Source organism: Gordionus sp. m RMFG-2023, chromosome 1 (assembly GCF_954871325.1).
Source record: "Gordionus sp. m RMFG-2023 chromosome 1, tfGorSpeb1-WG-v2, whole genome shotgun sequence".
Taxonomy (NCBI): Eukaryota; Metazoa; Nematomorpha; class Gordioida; order Chordodea; family Parachordodidae; genus Gordionus; species Gordionus sp. m RMFG-2023.
In genome coordinates, this window is record NC_088775.1 from 47,248,700 (window position 1) to 47,274,592 (window position 25,893).

The following is a 25,893-nucleotide window of genomic DNA, read 5'->3' on the forward strand; positions in this document are numbered from 1 at the left end:
ATACACAATATTTTAAACTAATTAAATGATTTTTTTTTGGCAAACGCACAAAATTTTCCTCCAAAGAAAGATGGGTATGAAGTAGAAGATGTGATTCTGTCATGATATTTATTATTTAATTTAATACAAGTGCTTCTATCATACGATATTTATTCATCGGAAATTATAATAATTGTTAATTTACGAATTTCCTTCCCCACTTATACCCGGACCATGGCTTCACCCATTAAATCCAAAGATATATCACCATAGGCTGATGATGAATTTGTGGGAAATGTTGATGGTTTACCAATTTTCTCCCAAATATTTAATCCTATTGTGCTCCAGTATCATATTCGAACATTACACTAAGTCGGGTTTTTTTGGCTGTAATTTTCCTTTTTATTTAATCCACCTGTCTAAAGATTATTAATAAATCACTTGAGGGAATACGATATACAAGCTTACTACAGCAGCATGCTACTAAGTGTTGGTTCTTTGCCACTTAAAACACGTTTTGTCTTTAGCTGGTCATAAATATTTTTCATGTCAACAGGCACAATTCTTATATTTATTATCGTAAAACTTGCTATTAAGCCTCCTATAATTATTGTTATCTTTCTAACACACACTTGTGAATTAGACATCTTATGTTTGTCATGTTGTGGCCTGATTACACTATCTATTTATAAGGTCTTTCTTAATAGCCATTTCGTTCTGAGCTCCGGTGCCGTGGCAATATTTAGCATAAATTGGAATGTCAAAGGTTTTTTGTTCACATCCAACTCTAACGGATATTTAGCCTTAAGTTTAATTTCGAGGCCTGGCATGTCTATACCCGTAACCAATTGATCTTTTAACCGGCCGTCAACTTCTGTCGACGTAAGACAACACGCTTTATCAGTTATTTTAAACCTATTGGTAAAATCTCTAAATGGTTTATTGTTATTCCCAAATAACCTTATAAAGTCTAATCGATTTATTTTGCTCAAAAATATATAGTTACCTCCAAAGAATTACCTCTAAGCTTATCAAATTTAGTAGTTGAATGGTTTCAGGAGATAAATATTTTTCGAGAATGTTAATGCCCTCAGCGCCAAAACCTACCAGGAACATGTCCTTATATTTTTTAATTTCATTATGCGTCCCATAACTGGAACCAATGCTTGATGGACACATTTACCAGGAATTTTTCGATCTTATCTATATTTATGACAGCATTGGTTTTGGCTTGAGGCATAATTTTTAACAATTAATGAATTATTTTCTTACTTGTTTTATTTAAAATCCTAGAATCCTTAGATTATCGACATTAATTCAATATATGCGATCCTGACATAATATTTATCTAGCCAATTTAATACATATGATTCTGTCATATAATATTTATTCATCGGAATTTATAATAACTGATTATTTACGAATTTCCTTCCCCACTTATATATGGATTTACAATATATTTGTACTTTACTACAGTATCATCATTGAAATTAAAATTTGATGGAAGGCAGGGAGTTTATAAAATTAAATTTATATTTTAATAATAATTTAACAATATTTTTAACAAACTTATTATTATCTACTTTACTAAAATTTCGTTGAGTTTATATATATTTTTTTATAATAACTACAAAAATAAAAAATATAAAAATTAAATTAAGGTAAAAGAAACTTTTAAACAAATAATTTTGAGGTGAAAGAAACTTTTAAACAAATGATTTTAAGGTAAAAGAAACTAACATTGCGAAATTTAAGTTAACAAAAAATTTATATCATGAATAAACCTTCAAAAAAATTTATATATAAAAAAAGATTTATTTTGCATCTTAAACAGAAATGGAGTAGGGAGGGTAGTTATGAAGATTTTATCGTAATTTAATAAGGATAGAGGGTAAATTTTGATTTGGATATCCTTTATTTGTTCATTTTGATTTAGTAGGGGAATTTTTTTTTTTGAAAGTGATAAAATTTTAGAGGGTGGTAGGGGAAAATCTTTGTGGGATATGAATATAAACATCCTTATCCTAAAGCGGTGTAAAGGGCATCGGCTAAACCAACGCATTTAGAATATATAAAAATCAAATCATTAATTTAAAGTAAATTTAAGACTATTTTTAAATTCCAGTTAATATTTATGTATATATTAGGTCAATGTGGGGTCTTTCTGGAATGACCAGGGCTCTCTAACAAGGATGGTACTATGTAATTGCGTCATTAAAATAGTGGGGGATATTATATTAGTCAAATTCATCTTATTATCTAATTATTTAATATTTTAGTTATCAGATAGGCCTCTACGTAATTTATATGGGGGGGGGGGAGCAGGGTTGTAAGGACCATCTGATCAACTACATCAATTACTTGTAGATTACTAATTTGTCATATGTCAACAAAGACTACCACATTCTACACAACTACCACAATTCTATTATATTTTTTAAATTTTTAATTTTTAAAAAACTCTTACGCAATAATTTTTATTCAAATATTTAAAAAACTTTATCTTAAATTATTATTTGAAGAAAGTTCATAAAATTTATAAACAAGTATTAGGTAAAAGATATCATTGAATAAATATAAATATTTTATTGTTTAATGCAATTCTATATTTTTGCAGATCACATTTTTAAATAATTGGCCTAACCGGTTTTATGAAAGGAGTCATCAAAGATTTGAAAAATAAATTGTTGATTAGATCAATGTCTTTATAAGCAAAGGAGAAGGTAATGGCAATTTACTTTTGAAATATTTTTGCAGGTAGGCTGGTGGGGGAGGGGGGATAGTGTAAATTTATTGGGAGCTTAATTACATTTTTTGATAAAATAGGAAAAGCTAAATCTATTTAATACTTCAATCATATACTTATTAAATATTCATTTACATAGATGATTAAGCATCGATCAAATATATATTGTATTCCATATTAAATCAAACAAAAAAACGCGATTATCACCCGGTCGCATACGTATAAATATTTGTATGTTGATAGCCTATACACTAATAAAAATATAAAATTTTACTTTTTAAATCGGCTTACTTTCTGATATGTGGCCATCATTAAATACTCCAAAATTCGAAAATATACTTCATTTAATTTTGAATATCTCAAAAAAATTAAGCTAAAACCATAATTTAAATTTTATTATATTTTATAATAATAACCCTATAAGTGAAAATACGCTTATCAAAATCGGAAATAATCCCGAAATTACTATTTAAAAAAGTATAATTTTTTCTAATATTTATACAAAATCTTAGAGAGGAACGAGCACTGGACAAAAGTTATCACTTTAAATGTTTTGAATCCTATTGTACCAAATATACAGTAAATAGTATAGGCGTAGCCAGGGGGGGGGGGGTCAAGGGGTAATCCCCCCCTTTCAGAAATTTATCACTTTTTGTGAATATCATTTTAAGCTAATATAAAATATCCCCCTTAGTTCCCCACTCCCTGACCACCAAATGTATGCATATATCTTAAACAATAATTTAATAGAAAGAATGCAAAAGTTGATATTTTTTTATAAAACTATTCATCATAATTTATACATTTTTGGAAAAAAGCATTTATATATAAAAAAAGTAAACCAAAAATGTTTTTTAAGAAATGTAATATAAACCAAAGATAAGTCTTAAGACAAAAGTGAAATGTATTATAATTATTAATAATAGATCTATAAAATTACTAAATAATAAAATATATCAAATATAATTTTTTATAAAGTGAGTAATTTTAATTAATTTATCTTAATAAAAGTAAAATATAATTATAAAACTATTGATAAAATTAAATCATAAATTAAATAAAAAAATCAAAGCACAATGCAAACAGTGGAATATTATATGTCGTAGATTTACAGTATATCTAATTTTATCAATTATCATATGACAATCAAGTAATTTTTACCAATATACCTAATTTATTTTTTAGAAAACTATAAAATATTGATAAGGACATTAGAAAATATCTTTTAAAGACATCATGGGATAAATAATATGAAGATTAATTTTTGATATCAATTTTTTATTTAAGGTAAATAGATGGCGTTAAATAATTGAATGCAAATTGTTCCTATATTTATTAACAAGAGCATTGATTAGTAAAAAAATTTTAAATATTAACTGTATTATATTCTCTAACTGTCAAATGTGTCTGTAAAAGTTGAATTTTACCTGGTATTTTGTAACCAATTCTATATAATAGTAGAGGAATATCAACTATATGTCTACTTACTTTTTATAAATAAATTTCTTATACTTGTTTGGAATAAATTATTACCATGTTTTTATATTAATGTACATACAAGCAATTTATTATATTTTATATAAACTAATAAAAATATATTTCATATTTGTTCCAGGCCTATTTTTTATTAAAATTAACCTCCTATCTTGTAAAAATATTTTATGACTATATATAGCCTAAAGTAACCCGGCCGAAGACCGGGCAAAAGCGGGCCGAAGGCCCACTTAAAATGGAATCTGGGAGCTTCACCCCCAGAATTTTTTAATCCCCCCCCCTCCTTAGGAAAATCCTGGTTACGCCTATGCAATAACATTAAATTAAAAATAAGATCCTAAAAAATATAGATTATTTTTCGTTATACCACATTGTACTATATTATTCTAAATATAGAGTACAAAGCGCTTTAATTTGGATGCAATATAAAGAATAAATAATAATGATTTTGTTAAGCGTAATAAAGTAACAACTATGATAATCAGCGTCTACATGGCAGAAAATTTGATGGAGGCAAACCCCTCCAAAATCTACCCATACCCACCTAAAAAAATCCTGCGGCCTTCGGCCGCGAAATTTACAGACCTACGATGGTATAGTGATTTTATTTAAAAAATCTTATCTGCCAGCATTTATAACCTTACAACATAATTCTATTTACAATCTTTCAAGCCTATTTAGGGAAAAAAAATTTAAAAATTTGTAAGTGATAATGAACTTTTATAAATAATGCAATCTTTTCATAATTTGGTATTCACTTTATTTTCATAAAATATATATAAGTGAATTAAATGAGATAACATATTAATATTTCTATGAAAAAGATCTAAAATATTGTAAAAAATATAAGACGAATAAATTTAAAGAGGTATATTTAGCTTGATTCCACATAATTAAAAACATGTATTGTAAATAGAGCTATTATATAAAATATTAGAATAAAATGAATTATAGTATATTTTGCATTGAAATTATAAAATGTTAAATTAAATATACATTATTTAAAAGCCTATATATTCGTGGTGAAAAAGATACATTAATTATTTTATTAATAATTTGGATAACCTTATTGATGTTAAAGCAAATTGTGTTATAATATTATCAATTGTAAATTTTTCAAAAACATATATTTCGCTGGATATTAACAGTAAATTTTCCAAAAATGGGTCCGAAATTTTATTCCGCATTCGAGTTTTGTTAATTTTTACTTTACTCATGGCTCTTTCGGCTGAACAGGAAGTTGTAGGAAGGGTTAATAAATATTTATATAATAAATTTAAATTTGAATAAGAATTTAATTGATTTAAAAGTCGGTATGGTAATATAAAAGAAAATTTTATCCATTTTTTTATTTTGGTCATGATTTCGCTGTTGATATTTTCTTTGGTAATTTGATCGTTTGCAATACCTTTAATTATATACAATTACAAATAAAATATCAATAAATTACTTTCATCAATATATAACGCGTCATTCTTTTTAACTTTTAAAAGATCTTCGCAAAAAATGATTGATTGAGACTCCAAATATAAAGAGCGAAAATCATTATATTCATCAACAATGTTTTGGACATCCAATTGATAAGTATTACAAATTTCGGATATTTGCCATCCTTCTATTTTTTCATTATCCATAATTCCAGCGGGAGTAAAAATGGATATCTGTGATAAAAAATTTAAACAATCATAATTAAATCGATCATTTAGGTGATTAATTATTGCATTTAGAACAGGGAAAAATATTTCCGTTCTATATCTATAATAATAAATAAGAATTTAAATTTTTTTAATTTATTCAACTTGTTTTTTTTTGTTCAACATAATTATTGAATTCTGTTTGATCCAATTTGAATATTGATTTCATATTGTACAAATCAGTTATTACATTATTCTTTTTCAAAAAACTATTAGATAAGGAATGTAATTTTAAAAATATATTGTCTCCATTAGCTATATTTTAAAATTATTTATAGAAATAGTAACTAATATTAACCTTTTAGTTTTTGTAATTTATTTTTTGTATGTTGTATTAATTTGGTTACCAAAGCCAAATCATTACCAACTGCCTGCATTTCAATACAAGCCTCATGTGTACATTTCAATATTTCTTTCAAAATAAAAAGACTTAATATAAAATTTTCATCTTTAATTCTTGATAATAACCCATCGGCAATGGAAGAGGTGCTTGGGTCATTAGAATCTTTTAATTCAACTAATGATGCTAAAATATGTTCATAAACATCTAAAAAGATTTCTACAGATTTGTAGGATGATGACCAATTTCTGAAAATATATAAGTTTCATTAAAAATATTTTATTTACCTTGTTGTGTTTTTAATTCTTTTAAGAGATTTCTTGGACTTTCTCATTTGATATTTAACAAACACACCTTGACGTCTAACTCCATTCATAAAATTATATAACTCATCTAATATTCCCATTGCCTTTTTCATTTCAATTTTGCATCCACAAACATGAGCAACTACTAAATTTAGCCGATGTGCATGGCACCAAATATAGATGGCTTTTGGAGCCTCTTTCAATATTAAAGCCTGCATTCCTTTGTATACTCCTCTCATATTCCCTGCACCATCCATACTTTGTCCAACCAAATAATCAAGAGGAAGACCAAGATCATTAAACTTAGAAAAAACATGTTTCTTTATATTTTCCCCAGTGGTTTCTGATGTTGTAAAAACATGTATGATCCTTTCTACAGGATGTGGATGCAGATCATCTTCTATATACCGTACAAGCAAAGCTATGCATTCTTTTTTAGACACATCATATGTTCCATCTAATATGATGCTATAGGCACGATTCTCTTTAATTGTTTGAATAATGCTTTTTGTTATTTTTATCTTAATAATTTCAGTTATTTTTTTCACGTGGCCATATGACAGTAAATTTATATAAGGTCTCGAAATTTTATCTGATTTTTTTCTCCGCAATTTTTCGTTGTTATCCGTGTATGCACGTAAAGTTGGAACCGTTTTTGCCATTATTTTATAAGACACATAAAATTACCTTCATTCGAATTAGAACCCCAAAAGGCTATATTACATTTTATAAGGTACATAATGGCATTGATAATATTATGAACTATATTACGATTTTCCATGATTATATCAAGCTTATTTGATAGCAAATATTCTTGAATGCGTTTATTTGAAAGCCAAGTCATGTTTGTATATTCACAATCTTTATGAAGAGAAGATGCTTCGTGTCTCTCTAAGTCACGCTTTATGTTTTTCCAATTATTTACCCCATGTTGAGTCCAAAAAGTATTGGACTTAGGGCCACCAAACATAATACAATATAGACAAAAGACTTTGTCTAAAGTAGTGCTATAAGATAGCCAATTTCTGGGGTTGAGGGAACCATCTATATTAACCTTTCTATAATAGGTTATATTCATGCTCCTGTTTTAAAAGTAAAAAAAAATATATTGGTATAGAAATAATGGATGGGTAAAAATTAATGAAAATAAATATTATTTAAAACCTCTTGTTAGTAACAGGATATTGAAATTTATTTGTACATGGCTTACAAGGGTCTACAGCAATTATGAAATTTATTAAAATATTTGTCATCCTAAATAATATAAAGTGAAAAGGGTCATTTGGTTCCTTTTTTTTGTATAGCTGAATAAGACTTGGACTTTGAATATCCTCATAATTTATTCCCTTCAAAAGTCATTATATAAATTTTATTTAAATATAATGCCTCATGCAAAGTAAGTGCCTCACTAGAACCGGGGATTGGATGAGGAGATAATACAATTTGTGAATCTTCAATATTGGAGATTTGCTATAAATAAAGAGTATAATTTGTTTACTTATGAAAATCTATTTTTAATATAATTTCAGCCAAATGGTCATTTTATTCTTAGCTACATTATAATTAAGTTAATCAATAAATGTTGGAAATATTTAAATGTCCTAATTTATTTTCTTCAAAAGTTATCATATAATTCGTATTTAAATTAAATACCTTATCATGCAAAGTAAGCGCCTCACTGGAACTGGGGATTGGATGAGAAGATAATACAATTTGTGAATCTTCAATATTGGAGATTTACTATAAAGAGTATAATTTGTTTACTTAAGAAAAACTATATTTTTAATAAAATTTTAGTCAAATGGTCATTTTATTATTAACTACATTATAATTAAGTTTTTAATAAAGGTTGGAAATATTTAATTAACCTCATAATCATAATTTATTTCTTTCAAAAGTTATCATATAATTCGTATTTAAATTAAATACCTCATCATACAAAGTAAACACCTCACTGGAACTGGGGATTGGATGAGGAGATAATACAATTTGTGAATCTTCAATAACTGAGATTTTCTATAAATAAAGAGGAGTTTAATTTCTTACCTTATGATAACTATATTTTTAATAAATTTTTAGGCAAATGATAATTTTTTTTAACTACATTATAATTAAGTTTTTAATAAATGTTTTAATTCTACAAGAATACATGATTGAGAAAACAGGTATTAAAAATATTATGAAGTCCAGCATAAAGTTATCAGGTTACAATGGAAAGATGATACAAGTAATAGGTAAAGCACAAGTAAATGTAGAATACAAAGGGAATTCACATATTTTGAACGCAATAATCATAAACATCAATATGACTTTGTTAGATCATGTAAAAACATTTTTAAAATATACTTGAAAGATTCATAGGCATGATAGATGCAGATTAATATAAAACTGCGATCACATGAAGAAATCATAAAACAATATTATAATGACTATAAAAATAAAAACAATATTAAGTATAAATAAAATTGTGAAATTCATGATGAAAGTATATTATCTAAAGAAATTCTAATAGCTAAATAAAACAATGATAATAAACATACCTAATATAACACATAATTTAAATAAAGGGGATGAAACTCACACAGATAACATTTTGAAAATAGTTGATTCCAAATCATATTTTATAAGATTTATATTTAAAAAAAGTAAAAGAATTTGAAGTCTTAATTCAATTAAAGATGAAAAGATTTAAATTTAAAAATTCCTAGAAATTAACATTACCTTATTTTACTACATTATATTAACTTAATAGGTTTTTTTAAAACTTTGGTTTTAAATTATTATTATTAACTTATTAAACATATTGTTAAATTGAACTTTATAAAGTATATATAGATATAAAAATAGTGTGATAAACAGTTAAAAAACATTAAATAATAATATATAATTTATTTTCTCTATACCCTGACTACTTTAATATTAATATTATTCTGGTAAAATTTTAAATCAGTTTCTATTAATTCACAAATTTATAGTTACAATAATAAATAAAAATATTACTTTTTGGAAATAAGATGTTATTGTCTTTTTTTGCAACTGGGTTTCAACTCCATTTGTGATATTATATGGAATATCACAATTTAAAGATACCCAATTATTATTATCTCTTTTGATGGCTACCTTTGTAAATTTCATATCAGCTGGCTTGACATGAGGATGTTTATGTTTATAATGTTCATGTATCTTGTCACTTCTTATTTTAAAAGTTTTGCAATTTTTAATATTGCACTTAACTTTAAATATGGTTTTGTTACTTGGCATCTAGAAAGAAATAATTATTATAATATAATTTTTTACATATTATGTTTTTTATTATTCTTTGCTTGCTGATATATGTTTTTATGCATGACTCAAAACATTACCTAAAATTTATCCTCCTAAAATCTATAAATTTATTAAAAAACATAATATAAATATATTAACCTCTAAGAAAAGTACCAAATAGGAAATGTGTAAATATTAACTTGATAAAATGCTAAATGAAAATCGTTGACAAAGAAAATTTATATTATTTATTAATTGACAAATATCTTTACTTTAATTGACATTTTTCAGAAAATCAAACGATAACCATCATAATTGTATCAATTAATGGATTAAAAAAAGATTATAATTCAAATCAAAAATTACCCATAAAAAATCAATACCTACCCCCCAAAAAAATAATGCCTACCCCCAAAAAATTAATATCAACCCCTTAAAATCGATACCTACCCCCAAAAATGCTAATATATTTTGGAGGCATTTGTCTTCTACCCCCCCCCCCCCCCCGGCCATGTAGACGCTGTGAGAGACGAACCCCACCAGCCCCCTATTTTGCGGACTTTGGCCGGGTTTTATATCAATATATTATACTTTTTTAATTGAAATTCGGAAACTCTGAACAATTATTCGGAATTTCATATTTTGTCATTTATTATGCATAATGAAAGTAAAGCAATACAAGACATTTGTAAGATAATATTTTTTAATATAAAATATTTATCCATTTATTACAATATTAAATATTTTCGACTGCAGATATAAATAAAATTTCCCATGTCCCGTAGTCTCGAATTAGGATTATGTTTATACCTTTTGTCGCCTTACGAGGTGAAAAAAGGTGATTATCATTTACGGCCTATTTTAATTAAATTTACAAGCTAATTACCATTTTTCTATAATGAACCAAGCAAATACTTTGAGCCTAGGCGTAGCCAGGATTTTCCTAAGGGGGGGGGGATTAAAAAATACCGGGGGCTTCGCCCCCAGACTCCATTTTGGGCCGGACTTCGGCCGGGTTTCCTTAGAATTTAGTCATAAAATATCTTTACAAGATAGGAGGATAATTTTAATAAAAAAATAAGCCTGGAACAAATATGAAATATATTTTTATTAGTTTATAATATAATAAATTATTTGTATATACATTAAAAGCATGGTAATAATTTATTCCAAACAAATATAAGAAATTTATTTATTAAAAGTAAGTAGACATATAGTTGATATTTCTCTATTATATAGAATTAGTTACAAAATACTAGATAAAATTTCACATTTACATACATATTGACAGTTAGAGAATATATTACAGTTAATATTTTATCAAATTTTACTAATCAATGCACTTGATAATAAATATAGCAACAATTTGCACTTAATTATTTAACGCCATCTATTTCTTTTAAATAAAAAATGATATTTAAAATTAATCTTCATATTATTCATCCCACAATGTTATTTTCTGATGTCCTTATCAATATTTTATAATTTTCTGTAAAATATATAATTTGCTAAATTGGTAAAAATTAATTGATTGTCATATGATAATTGATAAAATTAGATGAAATGTAAATCTAGGAACATATTATATTCCACTGTTTGTATTGTGCTTTAATTTTTTTAATTAATTTATGATTTAATTTTATCAATTTTATAAATATATTTTACTTTTATTAAGATAAATAAATTAAAATTACACACTTTATAAAAAATGATATTTGATATATTATATTATTTAGTAATTTTATGGATCTGTTATTAATAATTATAATACATTTCACTTTTGTCTTAAGACTTATCTTTGGCTTATATTCCATTTCTTATAAAACATTTTTGGTTTACTTTTTTTATATATAAATGCTTTTTCCAAAAATGTATAAATTATGATGAATAGTTTTATAAAAAAATATCAACTTTTACATTCTTTATTTTAAATTATTGTTTAAGATATATGAGTACATTTTTGGGGGTCAGGGAGTGGGGGGAGAACTAAGGGGAATATTTTTTATTAGCTCAAAATGAATTCACAAAAAGTAATAAATTTCTGAAGGGGGGGGGGATTGATGACTTTGATTTTATATAAATAGAAAGTATAAAGGTAAACAATTTTTTAAAATACTATTAATTAAATATGTATATAGTAAATAAAGGTGCACATTCTATTATCAATCAAATCATATCCCATCTAGTCGAAATCTGATGTGTATGATCATGATCAGTGGCGTAGCTACTAAGGGAGGGGGTTGCCACCCCCTCCCCCCCCCCCCAGAGAAAATCTTTTTTAGATTATACGTTCAAAAGACTTAAAAGTGACTTTATATCAAATAAATACCATGAATATTTATATTTTTCTGGTTTTGATGTTTGTGGTTTAAGTTTGGGTGAGAAACTTAAAATGAATATTGAGAAACCTTTGCTAATATAGATGACATGTTAGCCTTGGAATCAACTTTTGATTATTATGAAAAAGTTATTTTTTTACCATTATTAAAAACAATTATTACTCACTTTAAATTAAAATTTTCTGGGCATAGCAAAATATTAAAATATTTTAATTTTCTTTTGCTATCATCCTCAGAACAATTAATTATCAACAATAATATAATGCTAGCATTAAAAAATTAGGGCCATGACTGAAATACGAATTGCTATATACTACGAATTGCCAGGTAAATTGCGAATTGCCATGTCTAAACTACGAATTGTGTAAATTAATGTTAAATTTAGAAAAAATTATGGCGTATATAATGTTAAATTAAATAGAATAAACTACGAATTGCCGTATTTTATGTTAAATTAAAATGACTAAACTGCGAATTGCCGTATTTAATGTTAAAATAAAATGACTAAACTGCGAATTGCCGTATTTAATGATAAATTAAAATTAGTAAACTACGAATTGCCGTATTTAATGATAAATTAAAATTAGTAAACTACGAATTGCCGTATATAATGTTTAAATATAATGAATAAACTACGAATTGCCGTATTTAATGTTAAATTAAAATGACTAAACTGCGAATTGCCGTTATATAAAGTTAAATTAAAATGACTAAACTACTAATTGCGGTTAATAATGTTAAATTAAATTAAGTAAACTACGAATTGCCGTATTTAATGTTAAATTAAAATGTCTAAACAGTATATGATGTTAAAATAAAATGACTAAACTGCGAATTGCCATTATATAATGTTAAATTATAATGACTAAACTACCAATTGCGGTTGTTAATGTTAAATTATAATGACTAAACTACGAATTGCTGTAATTAATGTTAAATTAAAATGACTAAACTACGAATTGCCGTATTTAATGTTAAAATAAAATGAATAAACTGCGAATTGCCGTATTTAATGTTAAAATAAAATGACTAAACTGCGAATTGCCGTATTTAATGATAAATTAAAATGAGTAAACTACGAATTGCCATATATAATGTTTAAATATAATGAATAAACTACGAATTGCGGTATTTAATGTTAAATTAAAATGAATAAACTACGAATTGCTGTATAAAATGTTAAATTAAAATGACTAAACTGCGAATTGCCGTATTTAATGTTAAAATAAAATGACTAAACTGCGAATTGCCGTATTTAATGTTAAAATAAAATGAGTAAACTGCGAATTGCCGTATTTAATGATAAATGAAAATGAGTAAACTACGAATTGCCGTATTTATATTAAATTAAAATGACTAAACTGCGAATTGCCGTATTTAATGTTAAAATAAAATGACTAAACTACGAATTGCGGTAATTAATGTTAAATTAAAATGACTAAACTACGAATTGCCGTATTTAATGTTAAAATAAAATGAATAAACTGCGAATTGCCGTATTTAATGTTAAAATAAAATGACTAAACTGCAAATTGGCGTATTTAATGATAAATGAAAATGAGTAAACTACGAATTACCATATATAATGTTAAATATAATGAATAAATTAAGAATTGTGATATTTAATGTTAAATTAAAATGACTATACTGCGAATTGTGGTATATAAGGTAAAATTAAAAAGTCTAAACTACGAATACGAATTGCCATATTTAATGTTAAATTATAATCAATAAACTACGAATTGCGGTAAGTAATGTTAAATTAAAATTACTAAACTACGAATGGCGGGTGTTATTGTTTAATTATAATGAATAAACATTGAATTGCGGTTGTTAATGTTATATTATAATGACTAAACTACGAATTGCTGTATAAAATGTTAAATTAAATTTTCTAAACAATGACTAAACTGCGAATTGCCGTATTTAATGTTTAATTAAAATGACTAAACTACGAATTGCCAAATTTAATGTTAAATTAAATTTCCTAAACAGTTTATCATGTTAAATTAAAATGACTAAACTGCGAATTGCCGTATATAATGTTAAATTAAAATGACTAAACTACGAATTGCCGTATTTTTTGTAAAATTAAAATGACTAAACTGCGAATTGCCGTATTTAATATTAAAATAAAGTGACTAAACTACGAATTGCCGTATTTAATATTATAATAAAGTGACTAAACTACGAATTGCCGTATCTAATGTTAAAATAAAGTGACTAAACTACGAATTGCCGTATCTAATCATAAATTAAAATGACTAAACTGCGAATTGCCGTTATATAATGTTAAATTAAAATGACTAAACTACGAATTGCCGTAATTAATGTTAAATTAAATTTTCTAAACAGTATATTATGTTAAATTAAAATGACTAAACTACGAATTGCGGTTTATAATGTTAAATTAAATTAAGTAATATACCAAAGACTGAGGGGCAGTGTGGATACATGCCCATTAGACTGAAATCAAATTTACGATATTAACTATTTTTAATTTAATTTTTTATTAATATTATAGAAATATAGATAGATAATCATATTCTATCCATAATTTAAAATTTGCAGTCTGTTGAATTTGTATAAAATTTAGCCTCAATTTTATTCTGAGAAATTGGATGATACGTATGAAATCTTTGCGTTTCAGGTATTGCACGCGCTTTATTGAATCTCTCTTCTAAAATTATTAGCTCTTTCTCATATTCGTTTTTCATAATGTAAGAGAAATCTATTTTAAAAAAAAATTATAATATATATTAATGAATAAATCTTATACCTTTAATATTTTCCTTACAATAGGCAAAAAAGTCTTTAGGACAAGTTATTTGTTCGAGGCTCATACTCAGGAATTTGGTCTTGGGGGAGGGGGGGGGGATAATAAAATTTTTTAAGAAATATTAGTGTTATTTAAAAAATATTAAGCATATATTTATTAGGACTAATAACTGTTTCTAATACACAATTTTAAATTAATGTGAATTATAAAAAAATTATATGTAAAGAATCACTTAAATAACCCAAAATAGAAATTTAAATTTTTTACCTTTAAAATATATAAAAAAATTTAAATGTTGGAAATATAAATTAATACACACAAAGTTTCTTAGGAATAATAGTATTTTGTATGTTTTGAGCCATTTTTTCAAATATTTATCCTTACTTAGCGTTAAATGTCTATGAATATTCGAAAGATCCAAATCATTTAATCTACTTTCAGAAGTTGTATTTCATATGTATGTTTTTCAGAGACTTTCATGCCCGGCTCCCGGGCCGCACCGTTTTATAATTTTTTTAAACATACCCAGACTGAGGCCGAAATTATTTTTTAAAAACACCCGGTCTGGGCTTAAAAATTTTTTTTAAAAAAATATCCGGGCCGAGCTGTATATTTTAAAATTAAATATTTGAAGCCATTATTAGCTATAAAAATTAATAATAAATATTATTTATTTTAAAAGAATTCGGGCCGGACCTGAAAATTTTCAAAAAAAACTATGCCGGGCCTATAAATTTTTTAAAAAAAATCCGGGCCATACCCTGTAAATGGTACCTCTTCAGGGCTCATAATATATAACCATTTTAATACATTGGGAATATAATCTAAAATGTGTTTGAAATAATGCAAAGCATCCATATAATTTTTTGAGATTTTATCAGCCATAGTTAATCTTTTAATCAGAGTTATTCAGCTAATAAAGCATCATAAGATATTTTAACGTCTTCATGATAAAAATCTAACAAATATTTATTTTTTACCATCTGAAAAAGGTTTAGAAAGGCTTTTGTGGAAGTTGCTTTGAGATGTGTTCCAGTCAGCTTTTATCTCGAAATCACCTGATTAAATTTTTCCGATTTTTATATTTTGTTGCTGCTCCATCTGATAGTAATTTTGGGCAAATTTATCAGTATTAATTTTGTGTTTTGATGAATGGAGCTAACTCATATTGAATGGGTACCGTTGCTGCCAACTGATACACAATTCTCTGGGAGAAGATTACAAAATTTAGATAATCCAATTTTAATGAATATCTATAAATTAAAGATATAGCTATCGTAAATTAATTAAAATTAATAATTTTTGAACTTGAATCTCTTCACTATTTCTTAATATAGAAACAAAAATTGATTGCTAAATTTTTTTGGGTCATCCTGGGTATAATCATTCTTAGATTCTTGCGATAATGAGCATGTTTTTTTAGATTAAATGGGTTGCAACATTTTGATATTATAACATTTGGTACGTCCATCTATTATATAGAATAAAAAGATTTGCACCGAACATATGTTTTTGCATTCTTCAAATCCTGAATGTTTTGGTAGACAGACGATTGTTTAAAATAAATCTGAACGGGCAAGTAAAAAATATTATATATAGAAAGAGAGATCGTTTTAAACAGTTTATTTTGTTAAATAATATGCTCATAAAATATAATAGATAATGTCTAATACAATATTGTTTTTTAATGAAGCTGTTATACATTATCGAGTGGATAAGTTATTCGCTATAGTAGTAAAGTCGAGATATAAAAAATGTAAAACTATTAAGGATTGTGAAGGGTGGGGGCAGAACTGGAAATTTTTATCACATTTCTTATAAATGTATTATGAATATATTGATTTTCCTTAGGAATAATATTTGCCATTTGTGCCATCTATTTTTTTCAAGTTTTAAATAAAAATGTATATTTTGGAAGTTTCGATAGCATCGCCAAAGTTTTGACATTGTATATAATTTAGCAAAGGTGTCAAAATAAAAAGCAAAAAAAATTTCGAATACAAACTTCTTTTTTTGTTTAAAAACACAGGTAAAGCAAAATAAGTAAACCGAAGGCTCAAATTGGCGCCAATCTTTATTGTTTTTAGTAGCCCTTTAGAGATTTTTTTTTACCTACAATTTGATATATAATATACTTTTTTACTATAAATAGTTTTTGAGATATAAGTATTATAAAAATTTTGCAGATTCCCCTTTGAGCTTATATATCTCGGGAACCAGGTGTGCTAGCGAGCTAAAATAAACGGCTTTATCATTCATTTACTTACCTATCTTAATAATTCATGAAATTTTTAAGAATTTTAAAAGGGATCGGCCGAAAATGTTTGATCGATTTGACATGGAATGGCAGAAATAAAATATTATTTTATTATTAGATATAAAAATGATGAATAAAAAAGTCAATAAGCGTATATTAGATTACAAAAATGAAAAAAGATAATATTATTATCCACTGGATTGGATTTCTAGTGATATATAAAAATATTTATTGTATAACAGCATGATTCACTTTAGTCGTTTTAATTTAACATAAAATACGGCAATTCGTAGTTTATTCATTTTAACTTTATATAAATCATCCTATTTTGCAACATTTTATCATAATATCATTAATTTGCGCAATTCGTAGTTTAGTTATTGCAATTCGCAATTTACCTGGCAATTCGTAGTTTTTAGCAATTTGTATTTTAGACTTTATCATAAACAATGACATCTATTTGAATCGGTTATTAGGAGATTTATAAAGATAAATTTAGTGGAGTTTTCTAGTAAATCATGGTTAAATTATGAAATAAATAAGGAGAGTGGAGATAATCAGCTAATAAAATCCAACAGTCTAAAATAAAGTAATAATAAATAGTGCATCAATAATGATAAATGATTATATTTATAATTACGAATATATTTCATTTTGTTTTGAATTATTTTGATATTGTAAATAAAAGTATAATATATGTATTGCTAATAGTCTTAAAAAAAATCCTCGAGACCCATTTAGTTAAATTGGTTTAACTGAATATCTTAAATTGAAATATATAGTTAAAATTATAAATTATGGAATATTTTCAAATAATTTTTTTTAAAATATTTATTATCTTATCCGTTAGCCGAATGTTTTTAATTATTTTAAGCAGCTATTTACAGACCTCCAAAACTTGCTTGATATTATTTTTTAATAATATATAGAAGTCTACAGGAGAATAGTAATATATTTTATTTAAATGAATGATAAACATAATTTCAAAAATAAAATATTACAATGCCATAAACGGGTTACAACAACGAGTATTATAATTGGCTACTGATTAGATGTAAGTTCGTTGTCTTGGTAATTATAAGCTATATCACATGGATTCTTTCATATTTATAAATTTAATTTTTTAATATAAGTAGATGATCCTTACAGCGCTCGTACATTTAACATTTCAACTAGCGTTTAAAAATGCTAATAATATATTCCTAGCAATGGTTTTCAGCTGTATATTGTTCAAAAGAAAAACCACCATTCCTAACCAAAAATCATAAAGGTTTAGATTAAATATTTTTATATAAAAGAATTTTAGCTGGCAGGGTCCTATCTATGCAATATTAAAATTATAATTCAGAAGAACATCGCAAAAAAACAATTTATTAGCTTAAATACTTTTTAAATCTCACATCTTGAGAATTAATATTTAATTATATTAATTGTAAAAATATTTAGCTGTGATTAAATGTCAAATGCAAATTATATTTCACAAATAATATTTTTTAATAAATAATTTATCAGGTTTATAGATATTATTTTATAATAAAGGAGAAATAAGGTGAATTTATTTATAAAACGTTCATTTCTATAGTAAACTATTTAAATGTACTAATTTAATATATATAAAATAAAATTGAGATAGAATTTTTACATTTATGATTATAATTTTTTAATATGTTAGTAGAACTATGGATATCCTGAGCTTGCAACAAGAAAAAAAATTGCTATCGTAATATTCCTTTTTTATTTATAAAATATGCTATAAAATAAATTAATTTATATATGCTGTATTTAACATTTAGCGACAAAGAAGTCCCCTATCAAAAATCACAAGGAAATCCAAACAGATATCAATAATGTTTGTAAATTTATAAATTAAATTATTTATATAACTCATTTTTAATTTAAGTAAATTTATAATGTGCATTCATAACATAAAAAACAAAAAATCAGATGAAAATTATTAATGCATCTATATTTTGTAAATTTATGAACTAAATAAATTATTTATAATAAATATATATATTGAAATTAAATAAAATTAGTAAATAATTATAATTTTTTCTAAATATATATTTACATTTTTTTGATTCATATATTATGAAATTGTAAAATAAAATATCTCTTTAATATGTTATGTTATTTTTAATAATCTAAATTTTTTTCAATATATAGAGAGGATTATGTCTATAAACGATAATAATTGCAACAAATTTTATAAATAAAATAGGAAAATGTTAAATTTTGTATTAAGGCAGAGATAGTATGAATGTAGGGTAATATAGTTGATAAAATCTTATATTTTTGACCAATTAAAACGATTAGCTATCATCATTATTTTCTATCAAAATCTAAATGTAATGGTAATTAAGGCAATTCGCAATTTAGTCATTTTAATTTAACATTAATTACCGCAATTCGTAGTTTAGTCATTTTAATTTAACATAATATACGGTAATTCGCAGTTTTGTAATTTAAATTTAATATATATTGTTTAGATAATTTAATTTGACAAAAATTAAGGCAATTCGTATTTTAGTAATTACAATATAACATTAACGCATTTCGTATAATTTAACGTTATATATTGCAATTAGCAGTTTATCCATTATAATTTAACATCATATACTATTTAGACAATTTAATTTAACATTAAATATGGCAATTCGTAGTTTAGTCATTTTTATTAAATATTAAAACGGCAATTTGTAGTTTAGTCATTATAATTTAACATTAGTTACAGTAATTCGTAGTTTAGTCATTTTAATTTAACATAATATAAGGTAATTCGCAGTTTTGTAATTTAAATTTAACATATATTGTATTTAATTTGACAAAAATTAAGGCAATTCGTATTTTAGTAAATATAATTTAACATTAACGCATTTCGAATAATTTAACGTTATATATTACAATTCGCAGTTTACCCATTATAATTTTACATCATATACTGTTTAGACAATTTAATATAATATTATATATGGCAATTCATAGCTTAATCATTTTAATTAAACATTAAAACGGCAATTCGTAGTTTAGTCATTTTATTTTAACATTAAAACGGCAATTCGTAGTTTAGTCACTTTATTTTAACATTAAACACTGCAATTCGTAGTTTAGTCATTTTAATTTAACATAAAATAAGGCAATTCGTAATTTTGTCATTTTATTTTAACAATAAATATGGCAATTTGTAGTTAAGTCATTATAATCAAACATAAAATACGACAATTCGTAGTTAAGTCATGACAATTTATTATTAATTACGGCAATTCGTAGTTTAGTAATTTTATTTAACATTAAATATGACAATTCGCAGTTGGGTATTTAACATAAATTCGGCAATTCGTAGTTTAGTCACTTTATTTTAACATTAAATACGGCATTCGTAGTTTAAATTTAACATTAAATACGGCAATTCGCAATTTAGTCATTATAATTTAAGATTAAATACGGCAATTCGCTGTTTAGTAATTATATTATAACATTAATTATGGCAATTGGTAGTTTACTCATTATAATTCAATCATTAATTACCTAAATTCGTAGTTTAGTCAATATATTTTAACATTATATAGTGCAATTCGCACTTTTTAGTCATATTATTTTACTCATTACGGCAATTCGTAGTTTAGTCATTTTAATTTAACAGTAATTACCGCAATTCGTAGTTTATTTTAACATTAAAACGGCAACTCGTAGTTTAGCCATTTTATTTTAACATTAAATGCGGCAATTTGTAGTTTAGTCATTTTAATTTAACATTAAATAAGGCAATTCGTAATTTAGTCATTTTATTTTAACAATAAATATGGCAATTTGTAGTTTATTTTAACATTAAAACGGCAATTCGTAGTTTGGTCACTTTATTTTAACATTAAACACTGCAATTCGTAGTTTAGTCATTTTAATTTAACATTAAATAAGGCAATTCGTAATTTAGTCATTTTATTTTAACAATAAATATGGCAATTTGTAGTTTAGTCATTTTAATCAAACATAAAATACGGCAATTCGTAGTTAAGTCATGACAATTTATTATTAATTACCGCAATTCGTAGTTTAGTAATTTTATTTAACATTAAATATGACAATTCGCAGTTGGGTATTTAACATAAATTCGGTAATTCGTAGTTTAGTCACTTTATTTTAACATTAAATACGGCATTCGTAGTTTAAATTTAACATTAAATACGGCAATTCGCAATTTAGTCATTATAATTTAAGATTAGACACGGCAATTCGCTGTTTAGTAATTATATTATAACATTAATTATCGCAATTGGTAGTTTACTCATTATAATTCAATCATTAATTACCTAAATTCGTAGTTTAGTCAATATATTTTAACATTATATAGTGCAATTAGCACTTTTTAGTCATATTATTTTACTCATTACGGCAATTCGTAGTTTAGTCATTTTAATTTAACAGTAATTACCGCAATTCTTAGTTTATTTTAACATTAAAAAGGCAACTCATAGTTTAGCCATTTTATTTTAACATTAAATGCGGCAATTTGTAGTTTAGTCATTTTAATTTAACATTAAATAAGGCAATTCGTAATTTAGTCATTTTATTTTAACGATAAATATGGCAATTTGTAGTTTATTTTAACATTAAAACGGCAATTCGTAGTTTAGTCACTTTATTTTAACATTAAACACTGCAATTCGTAGTTTAGTCATTTTAATTTAACATTAAATAAGGCAATTCAATTCGTAGTTAAGTCATGACAATTTATTATTAATTACCGCAATTCGTAGTTTAGAAATTTTATTTAACATTAAATATGACAATTCGCAGTTGGGTATTCAACATAAATTCGGCAATTCGTAGTTTAGTCACTTTATTTTAACATTAAATACGAAATTCGTAGTTTAAATCTAACATTAAATACGGCAATTCGCAATTTAGTCATTATATTTTAAGATTAGATACGGCAATTCGCTGTTTAGTAATTATATTATAACATTAATTATCGCAATTGGTAGTTTACTCATTATAATTCAATCATTAATTACCTAAATTCGTAGTTTAGTCAATATATTTTAACATTATATAGTGCAATTCGCACTTTTTAGTCATATTATTTTACTCATTACTGCAATTCGTAGTTTAGTCATTTTAATTTAACAGTAATTACCGCAATTCGTAATTTATTTTAACATTAAAACGGCAACTCGTAGTTTAGCCATTTTATTTTAACATTAAATGAGGCAATTTGTAGTTTAGTTATATTAATTTAACATTAAATAAGGCAATTCAATTCGTAGTTAAGTCATGACAATTTATTATTAATTACCGCAATTCGTAGTTTAGTAATTTTATTTAACATTAAATATGACAATTCGCAGTTGGGTATTTAACATAAATTCGGCAATTTGTAGTTTAGACACTTTATTTAACATTAAATACGGCATTCGTAGTTTAAATTTAACATTAAATACGGCAATTCGCAATTTAGTCATTATAATTTAAGATTAGATACGGCAATTCGCTGTTTAGTAATTATATAATAACATTAATTATCGCAATTGGTAGTTTACTCATTATAATTCAATCATTAATTACCTAAATTCGTAGTTTAGTCAATATATTTTAACATTATATAGTGCAATTCGCACTTTTTAGTCATATTATTTTACTCATTACTGCAATTCGTAGTTTAGTCATTTTAATTTAACAGTAATTACCGCAATTCGTAATTTATTTTAACATTAAAACGGCAACTCGTAGTTTAGCCATTTTATTTTAACATTAAATGAGGCAATTTGTAGTTTAGTCATTTTAATTTAACATTAAATAAGGCAATTCGTAATTTAGTCATTTTATTTTAACAATAAATATGACAATTTGTAGTTTATTTTAACATTAAAACGGCAATTCGTAGTTTAGACACTTTATTTTAAGATTAGATACGGCAATTTGTAGTTTAGTCATTTTAATTTAACATTAAATAAGGCAATTCGTAATTTAGTCATTTTATTTTAACAATAAATATGGCAATTTGTAGTTTAGTCATTTTAATCAAACATAAAATACGGCAATTCGTAGTTAAGTCATGACAATTTATTATTAATTACCGCAATTCGTAGTTTAGTAATTTTATTTAACATTAAATATGACAATTCGCAGTTGGGTATTCAACATAAATTCGGCAATTCGTAGTTTAGTCAATTTATTTTAACATTAAATACGAAATTCGTAATTTAAATCTAACATTAAATACGGCAATTTGCAATTTAGTCATTATAATTTAAGATTAGATACGGCAATTCGTTGTTTAGTAATTATATTATAACATTAATTATCCCAATTGATAGTTTACTCATTATAATTCAATCATTAATTACCTAAATTCGTAGTTTAGTCAATATATTTTAACATTATATAGTGCAATTCGCACTTTTTAGTCATATTATTTTACTCATTACGGCAATTCGTATATTAGTCATTTTAATTTAACAGTAATTACCGCAATTCGTAGTTTATTTTAACAATAAAACGGCAATTCGAAGTTTAGTCACTTTATTTTAACATTAAATAGGGCAATTCGCAGTTTAGTCATTTTAATTTAAGATTAGATACGACAATTCGCAGTTTAGTCATTTTAATTTTACTTAAAATACGGCAATTCGTAGTTTAGTCACTTTATTTTAACATTAAATACGGTAATTCGCAGTTTAGTCATTTTAATTTAAGATTTGATGCTGCAATTCGCAGTTTAGTCATTTTAATTTTATATAAAATACTGCAATTCGTAGTTTAGTCACTTTATTTAAGATTAGATACGGCAAATCGTAGTTTAGTCACTTTATTTTAACATTAAATATGGCAATTCGTAGTTTAGTCACTTAATTTTAACATTAAATACGGCAATTCGCAGTTTAGTCATTTTAATTTAACATAAAATACGGCAATTCGTAGTTTAGTCACTTTATTTTAAGATTAGATAAGGCAATTCGTAGTTTAGTCACTATATTTTAACATTAAATACAACAATTCGCAGTTTAGTAATTTTAATTTATGATTATATACGGCAATTCGTAGTTTAGTCACTTTATTTTAAGATTAGATACGGCAATTCGTAGTTTAGTAACTTTATTATAATATTAAATATGGCAATTCGTATTTTAGTCACTTAATTTTGACATCAAATACGGCAATTCGCAGTTTAGTCATTTTAATTTTACATAAAATACGGCAATTCGTAGTTTAGTCACTTTATTTTAACATTAAATACGGCAATTCGCAGTTTAATCATTTTAATTTAAGATTTGATGCTGCAATTCGCAGTTTAGTCATTTTAATTTTACATAAAATACTGCAATTCGTAGTTTAGTCACTTTATTTAAGATTAGATACGGCAAATCATAGTTTAGTCACTTTATTTTAACATTAAATATGGCAATTCGTAGTTTAGTCACTTAATTTTAACATTAAATACGGCAATTCGCAGTTTAGTCATTTTAATTTAACATAAAATACGGCAATTCGTAGTTTAGTCACTTTATTTTAAGATTAGATACGGCAATTCGTAGTTTAGTCACTATATTTTAACATTAAATACAGCAATTCGCAGTTTGGTCATTTTAATTTATGATTAGATACGGCAATTCGTAGTTTAGTCACTTTATTTTAAGATTAGATGCGGCAATTCGTAGTTTAGTCACTTTATTATAATATTAAATACGGCAATTGGTAGTTTAGTCACTTAATTTTGACATTAAATACGGCAATTTGCAGTTTAGTCATTTTAATTTAACATAAAATACGGCAATTGGTAGTTTAGTCACTATATTTTAACATTAAATACAGCAATTCGCAGTTTAGTCATTTTAATTTATGATTAGATAAGCAATTCGTAGTTTAGTCACTTTATTTTAACATTAGATACGCCAATTCGTAGTTTAGTCACTTTATTTTAAGATTAGATACGGCAATTCGTAGTTTAGTCACTTTATTTTAAGATTAGATACGGCAATTCGTAGTTTAGTCACTATATTTTAACATTAAATACAGCAATTCGCAGTTTAGTCATTTTAATTTATGATTAGATACGGCAATTCGTAGTTTAGTCACTTTATTTTAACATTAGATACGGCAATTCGTAGTTTAGTCACTTTATTATAATATTAAATACGGCAATTAGTAGTTTAGTCACTTTATTTTAACATTAAATACGGCAATTCGTAGTTTAGTCATTTTAATTTAACATAAAATACGTCAATTCGTAGTTTAGTCACTTTATTTTAATATTAAATACGGCAATTCGTAGTTTAGTCTCTTTATTTTAAGATTAGATACGGCAATTCGTAGTTTATTCACTTTATTTTAAGATTAGATACAGCAATTCGTAGTTTAGTCACTTTATTTTAAGATTAGATACGGCAATTCGTGATTTAGTCACTTTATTTTAAGATTAGATACGGCAATTCGTAGTTTAGTCACTTTATTTTAAGATTAGATACGGCAATTCGTAGTTTAGTCACTTTATTTTAAGATTAGATACGGCAATTCGTAGTTTAGTCACTTTATTTTAAGATTAGATACGGCAATTCGTAGTTTAGTCACTTTATTTTAACATTAAATACGGCAATTCGCAGTTTAGTCATTTTAATTTAACATAAAATACGGCAATTCGTAGTTTAGTCACTTAACTTTAACATTAAATACGGCAATTCGTAGTTTAGTCATCCTAT

At 25.0% G+C, this 25,893-nt stretch overlaps 1 long non-coding RNA gene across 1 annotated transcript; it reads right to left on the reverse strand.

Annotated features, from left to right (window-relative positions):
• Positions 1–6,091: 6,091 nt before the first annotated feature.
• On the reverse strand, positions 6,092–7,160 carry LOC135931944 (uncharacterized). Its single transcript, XR_010573220.1, has 3 exons — positions 6,541–7,160; positions 6,212–6,501; positions 6,092–6,168 (listed from the first exon to the last, which is right to left on the reverse strand). It is a non-coding gene; the product is annotated as an uncharacterized LOC135931944 (long non-coding RNA).
• Positions 7,161–25,893: the final 18,733 nt, after the last annotated feature.